We start from the raw sequence: 11620 nt of genomic DNA, 5'->3' as shown, positions 1-11620 counted from the left end.
AAGAGGAAAACCAGGGGTCACCACACACGTGAGAAAGGCAGGCAAATGAGGATCCAAGGATGCTTTGCAACCGCCGGCCAGTGGCCCCAGGGGGTGCATCAGGGTGTTAAATCCCTGCAGCCCAGCGGGGTCCCATTCCATGAGGTCTCAGCCCGAAAACTCCAGAAACAGCCTGGGAAGCGTTATCTAGAGACACAGAAGGAACCACGAGACAACCAAAACCAGAAACAAGACATGTGGTTGCCTCTGGGAAGATGGATTGGGGCCAGCAGGACCCTGAGGGGTGTAAGTACGCGTTTGCTGTCCCGTGCATGGTGTGGTGCACTGTATGTCTACGCTCTCGTATAGCGGCTACGTTTGATCACACACATGCTAGAAAGAAATCCGACCGGCCTGAATGTGCACCTGACTCACTTGGCCACCTTCTTCAAAAGCAGATCCGGTTCGGGAGTTCTGGAAGCCTGGGATCACAGGACGTAGGACAGAGTAATGCGGGGACAGTAGAGTCACTGGCAAGGGCAGGGTGTGGGGACGGAAGGCAAGGATGCCCTATCCAGTGGAGGGAGGCTGACCTTTGGGGACCCTGGGCAGGAGGGCAGCCCCAGCCTGGGGCCTCAGTGTGAGGGTCTGCAGGACCACCGATGCTGGTAATTGTGAGATGCTAGAAAATACATGTGTCGTCTCTGCCCTGGGTTCCCTTGGAATTTCCTGGGTGAGAGGAGTGTCTTTTGTCCTAAGAAGTGGCTCTGGGAGGGCTCCTGGGTGGGGGCTGGTCACATCAGAAAGACAGAGCCCTGATGAGAAGCTGCTAATCTGTTTCTCCAGAGAGGGGAGAGGGGCTGGAAATGGACTCAATGATCCATCGTGCCTGCGTTGAGGAAGTCTCCATACAATCCCAGAGGTATGGGGTTCTAGAACTGCCAGGTGGGTGAATAGTCGGAGGAGTGGGGGGAGGGGCTGCCTGGACAGGGCATGAGGCCCTGCACCCCTTCCCCCTCACCTCACCTCACACATCTCTTCTGGTACCCTGTATCGTTGCCTTTAGTAAGCTGGTGAACAGTAATTATTTTCTCAGTCTTGTGAGCTGTTGTAGCAAATTAATTGAACCCAAGGAAGGAGTCACGGGAACTTCTAATTTATAAGTGATCAGTCAGAAACACCGGAAACACCTTAGATGTTTGCTGGCCTCTGGAGTGGGGGGCGGTCTGGTGGGAGCGAGCCCTTGCTGACAAGGGAGCATAAGGCAAGTTGAGGGCCAAACACAATCTAGCCCCCTCCTTACAGGTATCCATACCACCTGCCCCCCCCACCCCAAGTGGGATGTGTGACATTCCTCAGGGTCTCCTAGTCACCCGAAGACAAAGGAAAGGACAGAAAATAAACCGCTAACTGGTAGAGATCACAGTCCTGCAGGAAGTGAGTCTCTATCACTTTGTAAATGTCTTCGTAAATTACAAGAAAAAGGCAATCCCATCAATGGCTTAATCTCCAGAAACCTACAGACTCAGTTTCCTGGAGCCCCAACATCACCCTCCCCTGCACAGTGATGTGGGAACAAAGGCAGAAAGAAATGGCAGGTGAGATTAAATTTCCTTCTGACCTGCAGCCCATCGACAAATACTTGTGGCAAATGCAGAGCCTAACATTTCTCCAGGAAGCCCCTACTGTCCTAATGTTAATGCCTCACTAGAGGGAAAACAACCTTAGCCTGACCACAGCCTGACCACTCTTATGACCACGGCGTCCTAAGAGTCCTCTTTAGCAGATGAAAGTCCTTCTGGAGGCTTCCCTTTGGCCTTTTCCTCCCCCAGCTCCATAGTACGTAACTACCCAGTCCTCACAACCCCGGTGCAGCCCTTCCTACCCATAGGTCCTGTCCCTGTGCTTTACTCAAATCACCTTAAAAAAAATTTTTTTTTACATTTATTTACTTTTGAGAGAGGGAGAGAGACAGAGCACAAGTGGGGGAGGGGCAGAGAGAGAAGGAGACACAGAACTCGAAGCAGGCTCCAGGCTCCGAGCTGTCAGCACAGGGCCTGATGAGGGGCTCGAACTCACAACCTGTGATATCATGACCTGAGCTGAAGTCGGACGCTCAACCGACAGAGTCACCCAGGTGCCCCAATAAAATCCCTTTTTGCACCAAAGATGTCTCAAGAATTCTTTGTTGGCCCTCAGCTCCGACCGCCCCCCCCCCCCCCCGCCCCATTTCCCAAACCTCATCATTACCCTGTGGGATCTGACACTCTGTCCATGTAGGTAGTGTCATAACTGAACTGAACTATAGGACAGACACCCGGGGTCACAGCACAGTGCTTGGTGCGGGAGAGACACCTGTCCCCCCACGCCTGGTGTCAGAGTGCTGTGAGTGGGGCAGCAGGGAGGTGAGGGCTAGGCAGAGACACATGGTGAGAGAGAGAGAGAGAGAGAGAGAGAGAGAGAGAGAGAGAAACATGCCTGCCCAGTCATGCAGAGCAGTCGAGCTGAGAAGCAGTAGTTAGTGAGGAAGTGACTCAAGGCTACAACCACCCATCACTCACAAATGCCACAGGATGTCCTGCTCAGGGCACACCCAGGGCCTGTATCCCACACAGGTTCCGGGGGCTGGAACCACACTGAAGCCACTTGGGTGGCCTCTGTCCTGCAGCTCTGGGCTCCCTCTGCCTCCTCCTGTGGTCCCAGTGATGAGGGAGCGTAAGGCCAGCTGAGACCCGTAAAACCCCTTGGTAACCCTCCTTCCCTCCTTGGGTGGGATGCGGGTGACATTCCTCAGGCACTCCCCACTGCCCAAGAACAAAGGAGAAGGGAAAAACAATGGCTAACGATAGAGATCACAGTCCTGCGGGACAGGAGTCTCCATCAGTTTGCTACTGTTTTAAATATTTACAAGAAGGCTTTTTTTTTTTTTTTCATTTCGTTGTCTGATTGCTGAGTCTGGGACTTCCAACAGTAGGTTAAACAACAGCAGTGAGAGTGGACATCCCTGTTGTGTTCCTGATCTCAGGGGGAACGCTCTCGGTTTTCCCCACCGAGGATGATATTAGCTGTGAGCTTTTCATGTATGGCTTTTATGATGTTTAAGTATATTCCTTCCATCCTGACTGTCTTGAAGGTTTTTCTTCAGAAAGGATGCTGAATTTTGTCAAATGCTTTTTCTGCATCCATTGACAGGATCATATGGTTCTTATCTTTTCTTTTACTAATGTGACGTATCACATCGATTGATTTGCGAATGTTGAACCAGCCCTGCAGCCCAGGAATGAATCCCACGCGATCATGGCGAATAATTCTTTTTATATGCTATTGAATTCGATTTGCTAGTATCTTGTTGCAAATTTTTGCATCCATGTTCATCAGGGATATTGGCCCGTAATTCTCCTTTTTCGTGGGGACTCTGGTTTGGGAATCAAGGTAATGCTGGCTTCCTAGAATGAGTCTGGAAGTTTTCCTTCCATTTCTATTTTTTTGGAACAGCTTCAGAAGGATAGGTATTGACTATGCTTTAGATAGCTGGTAGAATTCCCCAGGGAAGCCATCTGGCCCAGGATGTTTATTTGTTGGGAGATTTTTGATAACTGATTCCATTTCTTCACTAGTTATGGGTCTGTTCAAAATTTCTATTTCTTCCCGTTCGGGTTTTGATAGTGTGTGGGTGTCTAGGAATTTGTCCGTTTCTTCCAGTTTGTGGCATATAATTTTTCATAGTATTCTCTGATAACTGTATTTCTGAGGGATCGGTTGTGACAAACCCATTTTCATTTGCGATTTTATCTATTTGGGTCCTCCCTTTTCTTTTTGAGAAGCCTGGCTAGAGGTTTATCAATTTTGTTTATTTTTTCAAAAAACCAGCTCTTAGTTTCATTGATCTGTTCCACTGTTTTTTGTTTTTTGTTTGTTTGTTTTTTGCACTGTTGGTGGGAATGCAAACTGGTGCAGCCGCTCTGGAAAACAGTGTGGAGGTTCCTCAAAAAATTAAAAATAGAACTACCCTACGACCCAGCAATAGGAATTTATCCTGCTAGGAATTTACCCAAGGGATACAGGAGTGCTGATGCATAGGGGCACTCGTACCCCAATGTTTATAGCAGCGCTTTCAACAATAGCCAAATTATGGAAAGAGCCCAAGTGTCCATCAACCGACGAATGGATAAAGAAGATGTGGTTTATATACACAACGGGATAATACTTGGCAATGAGAAAGAATGAACTCTGGCCATTTGCAGCAACGTGGATGGAACTGGAGGGTATTATGCTGAGTGAAATAAGTCAGCCAGAAAAAGACAGATACCATATGTTTTCACCCCTATGTGGATCTTGAGAAACTTAACAGAAGACCATGGGGGAGGGGAAAGGGAAAAAAATACTAGTGTGTGTAACACTGTATATTAGCCAATTTGACAATAAATTATATATAAAAAAAATAAGGTCGGTTTTGTCTGATGTAAAAAAAATTATAAAGTTTTCTACGCTCTTTAAGAAAAAAAAATATTGACAAGAAAAAAGGCGATCTCCAGAAATCTATAGACTCCATTTCCCGGAGCCCTAACAGCACCCGCCCCTCCGCAGTGCTGTGGGGAACAAAGGCAGGAAGAAAACGTAGATAAAATTAAATTTATAACCTGCAGCCCGTTGATAAATACTTGAGGCAAATACAGAGTAGAACATTTCTCCAGGAACCCTACTGTCCTAAGGTTAATGTCTTACCAGAGGGAAAACAACCTTAGCTTGACAACAGCAGGACTCTGGTATCTTATATGAGTCCTCTTTAGCTCAGCAAAGTCCTTCCGGAGGGGCGCCTGGGTGGCTCAGTCCGTTAAGCGTCCGACTTCGGCTCAGGTCATGATCTCGCTGGCCCTGCGGTCGAGCCCTGCGTGGGGGTCTGTACTGACAGCTCGGAGCCTGGAGCTGCTTTGGACGCAGATGTCTCCCTCCTCCACGCATGCTCTGTCTCTTTCTCTCAAAACTAAATAAAACATTAAAGGTTAAAACAGAAAAAGTCCTTCTGGAAACCTCCCCCTCCCTTTTTATTCACCTCCGCCAACACCTAAGTATATAATTAGTCACTCCTCAGGACCCCAGTGCAGCTCCTTCTGCCCCGGCTCCTGGGCCTCTGGTCTTTCTAGCCCCAAGTCCCTCCAGACCTTGAGAGGCCACAGTGGGGGAGAGGGGAGGCCGGGCCTGCCCCAGGCCAGCCTCTCTCTTTCCTCACACCCCCAGCCAGAGGAAACAGGCCTGTGGCTGCAAGTCAGAAGCCTCTGAGGTCCGCAGAGGCCCTTTGCCGACCACAGCCGCCCCCCTGCACAGCCCGCGTCACAAACGGGCCACAAACGGGCCGCAAACGGGCCACGAACGGGCCAGCGCCTCCAGGGCGGCCCAGACCCGCAAGGTTGCTGACCTCAGAAGCCCAGGCTGGTCTCCCCACAGGGCCCGGGGACCCTGAGAGACGGTGAGCTGGAGTAGCCCCGGGGAAACCGCTCTCCTTCCCCTCGGGGCTTGAAGGCCATTCTCCCAGGGCAGCTTCCCGGCCACTTTCCTCCTTGCTCTCAACCGCCCAGCAGCCATTCCGGCGACGTCTCCTCACAACCCAGAGAAGCCCACCGGTGCCCGCTCCCCATGCAGGAGACCCACACGGGACACCAGCCCTTCCTGCCCTGCTTCCTTTGTCACAGGATTCTGGTGGGGCTGGGCTGGGCGGGTTCTCGGCATCTCTCTTCGCGGGGCGGGGAAGGACAGACCATGACACCCCTTCAGGCCTCTGCCCACCCCAGGGGCGCAGGCCCCATCGCAGGGTCCCTCAGGGAGAGGGTGGGCTCTACGGATCCCCAGCCGCAGCCCCTGAGAACGTGCCCGTGGATCTTTGAGCCCCCTCCGTGGGGACACACAGGGGACAAGAGACCCAGAAGGAGAGTTAACTGGGAAATAGCTCCCCACTCGGAGGGGTCCATCCCAGTCCCTTACACCTGAGAGGGACCCCCCGCAGCCCCGTTGCCCACCTGCCCCCACCCCCTGGGCCAAGCCCGTCCCTCCCACTCGGGTTGAATATCTGCTCACCCCTCCAGAAGCAGCTCAAATGACCCCAGCAGCCTGCCCCAGTGCTCTTGCCCTCCCCCTTCTGGGGGGATCCCCAGGTTGGTGGCAGGAGATTATGATCCTGAGCCCGAACACACGCCCTGGGCAACATGGCTTCTGTGGTGACCCGTGGGCTTCGGGCTGGAAACCCTCCTGGACGTGCCGTGGCCACAGTCAGCTGCTGGGAGAGCGGCTTTAGGACCAGACCCAGTGAGAATCTCATCTTTTTCACTCATTCAGTGCGTGTCCCGGGACAAATGGCTCCACGGACCTGAGCCAGTGAGCTCTCAACACGGAGGGATTTGGAGACGCTCCAGGGGTCACTGGGTTAATCACCGGGACTGTGTGGGGCCAGTGAGGTCACCAATGCTCCAGAAAGCCTCCAATTGTATCCAGAATGCCCGTCTCCAGGAGAAACCTCCTGCGTCCGGAATGTGTTGGCTTTACTCCTGAGCAGATTCCCAGCAGCTCCCCGTCCAGACTCTACATTTTCCCTTTTTCCCACCCTGTACTTCCCTCTGCCTCCACTTTCCAGGTTCATGGTCCTTGCCTCGGTTTCTTTGAAGAAATGTCCCAAGAGCCTCTGTATTCTTCTGCCTCTGAAAGTCAGATTAAACCTGTCCCATGTGCTTGTGTGAAATCACCGGCTGAACCTGCAGCAGCCCCGTCCTGTCCGGGAGGGTCCTGGTGAAGAATCGGGCTGGGACCCAGAGCGGGGCTCCCCTGGGAGAACCTGGTCCTGTTCCTGGAAGGGATCCTGAGCAAGCCTCCCGGGAGGGGAGCCGTGTGGACCGCAGACACAGCTGTGTCCCTGGGGACCCGGGGGAAGGGGCCCGGGCTCGCTGGGGGAACGGGTGGTAGGAGGAGGCTGGGAAGCAGGTCAGTTCCACAGATGGAGCAGACAGAGTGGGGACGTCCCGCCTCCTGGGGAGCCCGGCCCTCGTCATGTTAAGGGGGGTGGGGCACAGGCCTCGAGCATCCCCTGTGTGCAGGGCCCTGTGCAGGGGGCTCCGCGCCTTCTCCAGGACCCCCTGTGGCTCCGCGGTTCTCTCCTCCCCACCTGCTCTACAGAGGTGCGGGCACCCGCACCAGGACGCGCGGGAAGAAGGTCGGGATCCGAGTGGGAGGGGCCGCAGATGACAGACCACAGGCTCTGTGACCCGCCTTGTGTGCACCCCCAGAACAGGCCAACTCGGCCATCCCGTTCCTGCTGCCTACGGAGGTGGTCCAACTGGAGAGAGGCGGCAAGGGCTCACGTCTGGGGACGGGGACTTTGGGATTCGTGAGGACACAGGGAGACTCCTGGGGGTCGGGGCGTCCCTGTCCTGACCCCTGCTGCTTATGTGGAGTGTTTCTTTAATTCATTCACCTATAGGTTTATGCTGTGATCTCTCTGTATTATTCCCACAACTGGGAAGGTCTTTTTTAATTTAATTTAATTTAATTTAATTTAATTTAATTTAATTTTTTTTTTTTTTTTTTTTTTAAAGGGAGGGTCTTTAACAGAGAACACTGTGGACAACTTTTGAGCATAAATTGTTCCCAATATTTTTGGTTTTTCCGCCTTGGGCTTTATTCACAGATGTGAGTGACGAGGAACATGCTGGGAACAATTCACACTTCTCCCTACTTACCGCCCTTGTGTGTCTAGAACACCAGTAACTTGGAACATGAGCCCAGGTTTCTGAGCTGCTTGTATTTTCTCTTTTCTGATTTTCTACACTCATCCCTGAACATGATCCACTGGAAAATCCCGTCATATTTGGGTGGTGAGACCACTACATTTTGCAGAGAGAGGGTCCCTGAGGGAGAGACTACTAAGACTCAGGGGGTCCTGGGGGAACCGGAGGGGCCACAGGCCCCTTCTTCCAGAGCCTGTGAGGACCTGCTGTCCCTGCGGACGAGGAGCCGTGCACGTCCTTCCGTTTGGGGCCACTCGTCCTGCTCCACAGCAGCAGCTCCTGTGCCACCGGGACCCAGAGCCAGCCCCTCCCTACCCCCCGCCCCCCCGGGGCAGGAACAGGTGCACGGGGTGGGGGGTGGGGGGCAGCGGAGCAAAGACGCACCTCACGCAGGGGGAGTAAGCAGAGGGATGGGGGAGACAGCACACAGGCAGGGGTGCGGAAAGGGGGTGAGAGCTGAGTTTGGCTCCAGGGGTGGGAGGGGCAGAAAGGTCCAGGGACTCACAGAGAATCCCCGGGAAGGAGAAGCATCGCCATTGGAGGGGGGGGGGGGGGGGGGGGCTAGACTGGAGAGACGGGAAGGGACCCCGAAGGCCTGGTGCCCGGCTCAGCGCGGAGCTTTGTCCTGAAAGTGGCGTCTCCCAGGCAGGCGACGAGCCGACGCTGGCGTAGCAGGAGCCCATAGCACCTCTGCTCCAAAAGACAGGAGTGAGAATTCCGCGCCCCTCATGCCGGGAACCCCGGATGAGAGCGTTGCCGCTCTTCCCGCTGGAGTCGGACCCTGAACAGGTCAGCAGGGACCCGTCTGCTGCGTCTCCCCCATTTCTCTGACCTCGTGCCCCGCCCCCACTCTGAGGAGCCTCCCGCAGAACTCACCCTCCCCGCTCGCACCCGGAGTCCCCGATGCAGGCAAACCGGGTGGCCGGCGTGTGGACACGCTGAGCGACAGCGGCCTGGCCGGGCCGGGCCGGCCTCTCCCTCCAGCCCCTTCTCTCTGTCCCCACAGGGCAGCTCCTGGACGCCCCCCCCCCCCACCCCCGCTCCTGTCTGGTGACCCCTGTTTGGTCTCAGCGGCAGGACCACGTGCAGGCACCGACCGCGAGCTGTTCAGGGTGCACCGTCTGCCCCCAACCGGACCCTCCCACGGTGGACTCCTTCCTTCCACGCCTGCTCCTGAGCTCCTACTGGGTGCACAGACCCCTGCAGGAAGCACCCAGCCCGGGCTCCGCCCCCCTCACTGTACTGGGAGGAGAAAGGCAGTGGGCGGTGCCCACAACACAGAGGGGGAGGGGCTCTGGAGCAAAGAGCAGGTGGGGGGAGGCTCAGGGCCTGGGAGTGTGGTTTCAAGGTCACACCAGGAGGTCGGGGCGGCCTCCCCAGGACCCCTCTGAGAGGAGACCAGAGGAGGTGAGGAGTGACCGTGGACATCTGGGGAGCTGCTCTCCGGGCAGAGGTGACAGCCCGTGTCATGGCCTCAGGCGGGACCTGGGCTGTTGTGTTCCAGGAGCCAGAGGTCAGGTGCCCAGAGCATACGTGAGCCCAGACAGGACAGTTGGGAGATTGGGATCAGACAGGTATCAGGGAGCCAGATCGGGTCCATCCTGACCTAGAATCCTGGGATCCCAGGGCCAGAAGGGCCTCGGAGCTGCCCCATAACCCACCACCCGCTGGACGGCTGAGGAACCAGGGAACAGGAGGGACGCACGCCCCGAGGCACCGGGAGAGAACTTGCCCCCTGAACGCCTTTCTCAGACCCGGGTCTGGCCGGAGCTGACCTGGCCTGGCCCGGTGCAGGGCTGTGCCGTCCACCTTCAGGGTCCGGGAGAGACCTGCTCCCTGGGCCCTGCAGGCGGGGCTGGGAGACCGGGCCGCGCGCGGCCGCCGCTGCAGCTCCTTCCGCCAGGGGGCGCTGCCGGCACAGCTTTGCCCGCAGGCCCTGCACCTGCTGAGGCTGAGACTCAGGGGCGCCCCTGGCCCGCGCCCTGACCCTGACCCTGACCGCAGCCCAGCCCGTGCGCAGGGCCCTTCCCAGCCTCGCTGCCCGGGTCTCCGTGTCTGCCTCCGGTTGGGCCCCGGGAAGAGGCCTGAGGGCAGCCAGCCCGGTTTGCAGGGCGGAGGGGGGAGGGGGATGAGGAAGGGCGGCCCCAGGGCGGCCTGGGCAGGTGCAGGGTGCACAGTCAGCTTGTCCCCCGCGCTCCCTGGGACGGGCCCTTGTCGGTTCCTCTTGTGTTTGCCACTGCGGGTTCCCCGGGGGCTCATTGGGAGCCAGGGAACAGGGCAGGGGGTAGGAGCGAGGGCAGCAGAGTAGAGAGCAGGGAAGAGTGGGATGACAGGCGGCCCTTAACCTGCCAGAACCACTGGGAAAGGTGCCATGGCCCCACCCCCATTCACAGGGCTTGTCCCTCTCAAAGACAACAGCCCAGGAAGGGGAAACTGAGGCACCACAGGAAAGGGCCAGCTGCCAGGTGCCCTCCTCTCCTGCCCCTCATTCCTGCGTGTCCTGGATGAGAGTCGTGTGGGGGACGCCCCCCTCTGGCCCTGCTCTGTGGACACACTGGGTTTCCGGGGCGGAGGGGGGGGTTGCTGCTGCCACACCCCCCTGATCAACACTGTAGGTCCGGGCCACACCCGCCTGCACACACCTGCTGGGAGAGCAGAGGCGGCCCACACCTCGTCCACCTCACTGCTGGACAGCTGACGACAGGGACGGGCAGGACAGGGCGATGCAGGCGGAGGCCAGCACGGGGTCTCTGCCACCCATGAGCCCAGCGCCTCCTCTCTCTCCTGCCCCCACCCGGCCTGGCTCTCTGGGCCTTGAGGCCTCCCCTGCAGATCTGAAGTTTTGTGTGTCTTACTAGCTGGCCCGAGGCTAAGAATAAGGCATCTCTCAGGCTGACTGTGCCCTGTGTGCAGAACAACCAGTGTCCCTGGACCTGAGGTCCCAGAGCTGGGGGTGGGGTGCCCTCAGGGTCCTCAGTCTTTCCTCTTCAAATTCTTCCTTCCTCTGCCTGGATTCTGCTGCTAGGTCAGCCCCCCCAGGCCCCCCGATGCTGGGAAGGGGGGACCCACGGGCCGGCCCCACAGGGAGGTCCCGGGGACGAGGCGGTACCGGGTTCTGGTCCAGGTTCTGGTCTTACCAATTTGCAGACAGGAACGAGAGTATGGACACAACATTAACAATCACAGGGAAACACTATGTGTGACTACACATTAATCCATTTTAAAATGTAAGTCAAATACTGCCTTTCTAGGAAATCGTATTGGCAAAACTCTTTTAAGAAGGGGCAGGAATCCTGGCGAAACCCACTGACTTATAAGAAGTTAGAAAGGTGGCTTCCGGGCACCCCCGTGCAGCCACCCTCAGGGCTCTCTGAGAACGGTGCCTAATGCAGGGGTCACACTCTGTGTGGCACCACAGTGGTGTGGTCTGGGGGCAGGGGAGCCGGTGTGGATGTCTCCGTGTCTCCAGGAAAAAACCCAGCAGGACTCCCTGAACGGCTCCCTGTCCCCACGGGGTCCCTGACCCTAACTAGGAAGCCACAGTGACCGTTGGGTGGCAAAGAGGAGAGAATCAGGCTGGGGGAAGACCGTAGCAGAGCAGCTGTCTCCCCGTTGAGAAATACTCATGTCATCATTTCCCCAGGCCGGAGTAGGAAGGAGGCACAGCTCAGAGAGAAGAGTATTATTTCAAATAGTGGCAGTGTTTCCAGCCCCCAACTGGAGGTCGGAAGACTTTGTGTGAGTGCCACAGAGGGTCCCCTGCTTTGTGCGTCCCAGAGGGGACAGCGTCTCGGGGCTACTGGGACCCTGTGTGTACTTAGTAACTCTGAGCTCAGGCTTCTTACCTGGCCTCCCTGAGCCTCGGTTCC

This window comes from Panthera leo, chromosome F3, assembly GCF_018350215.1.
Source record: "Panthera leo isolate Ple1 chromosome F3, P.leo_Ple1_pat1.1, whole genome shotgun sequence".
Classification (NCBI taxonomy): domain Eukaryota; kingdom Metazoa; phylum Chordata; class Mammalia; order Carnivora; family Felidae; genus Panthera; species Panthera leo.
Note: the sequence above shows the minus strand (reverse complement) of the source record.